The 1,519-nt window shown below is 33.5% G+C and overlaps 1 long non-coding RNA gene across 1 annotated transcript; it reads right to left on the reverse strand.

The window, feature by feature from the left end:
- Positions 1 to 448: 448 nt before the first annotated feature.
- On the reverse strand, positions 449 to 845 carry LOC108371669 (uncharacterized). The gene is made up of 2 exons (XR_001848779.1): positions 687 to 845; positions 449 to 611 (listed from the first exon to the last, which is right to left on the reverse strand). It is a non-coding gene; the product is annotated as an uncharacterized LOC108371669 (long non-coding RNA).
- Positions 846 to 1,519: the final 674 nt, after the last annotated feature.

Genomic DNA, 1,519 nt, shown 5'->3' on the forward strand with positions numbered 1-1,519 from the left:
TTCATTATTTTCTTCATCTACATATTCACACCCACCTTTTTCATTATATTAAGTGTTTAAATTTACCTTTCTCTTTGTTTCTATCTTTAGGTTTCTGTACTTTTATGTTAATCTTTGCCTTTATCCATTTCTTCTCCTACATACTCATCTTTACCATTTTCCTTGTATGAATCTTAATCTACATAAATCTTATTCCAAAACTGCCGCTTAGCTCGTTTATTTAATTCAGTGTCAATATTAAAGCATACAGTTAGGAGGCATTTCCTCCTCATTACTGTCAATAAAGAATTGATCTCGACATCAAATAACGGATATTTTTTCAACATATAGCTAAATCTTCTACTAAATCGTCGGTCTGATAATTTTTGTATTTGTATTTAAAGCAAAGTAGGTTTCATATGAAGTCAAATAATTTTATTGCAAGAATTATCATTTTTTATAAAAGTGAATTGAAATTTTTGAGTTCGAAAATTAGTTCTTGGAAAATTAAAACATTTGCATATTTTAAATCAGTTAACATTCTGTCAATCATTGTGTCTCATTAATCTTGGCATTCGGCGGCAGGTTCTTCAGTTTTTGGCTTCTCGCAACAGTTTTGCCTGGTTACCAGTCTAAAAATAGAGGAGAAGACAGGAATAAATATAGAATTTTCCAGTTAGCTGAAGTATTTAATTGAGTCCACTTACTAGTACGCGGTCTTTATTGGCAGTTGAGATTGCGTGAAACACACTTACAACCTTGGTGTCCTACCGTCGCCTCGGCCCATAACCGCCTCCACCACCACCACCCCATCCATCATCAGGCTGGGCTTGAGTCATAGCTACAGTGATTAATAGCACAACTCCAAAAACTGGAATTNTTTGATGATTGCAAGTTTGAGAACGGAAACCAACTGTTAGTCAAACAACTGCGCCGACGTACTTTTATAGGAGAATTGAAATCAGCAAACAAGTGTTTTTCAGATATCACTTGCAAGTTTTTTAACAATTGTATAAAATTTAAACAATACATATAAGAGAAAGGCTGCCTGCTGTGCGTTTTTTATAATTAAATTTACAACGAAACTACAAAAGATGTTCTAAAAATTATTTACAGCGATTTATATAACACGGTCAACGAAAACACGTGTGCTGATTTTTTTTTTCAGTTATATTAAAACTTACAGAAGGGGAAAAAAATTTGTTCACTTAAAGTTGTTGATAACACCTTAGCCTAAATAATTCTTTAGAGTGCCTTACAATATTGTCCAAGGCTGATAGTAAAGAAGGTTAAGCCTAAAGCTCTACCCAGAATTGCAGCGCACGACGGTCGAATTGCGGCGCCGGAGTTTTTACCGCCCTTTTTCGGTTGATTTAAATGTATATATATTTTCAAAGCCCAGCGGGTACGGCACAATATTGATTGAGTGTTGATTGTAATAATATTTTATTATTTTCACAATTTTGCCAATGTTTTCATCCATTTCTATTTCCAGCAAATATACATACACGCACGTTACGAAAAAATATTTCATTTTAAT

This window comes from Rhagoletis zephyria, unplaced genomic scaffold (genome assembly GCF_001687245.7).
Source record: "Rhagoletis zephyria isolate East Lansing unplaced genomic scaffold, Rhagoletis_zephyria_1.1 Rzeph_scaffold_05133, whole genome shotgun sequence".
Classification (NCBI taxonomy): Eukaryota; Metazoa; Arthropoda; class Insecta; order Diptera; family Tephritidae; genus Rhagoletis; species Rhagoletis zephyria.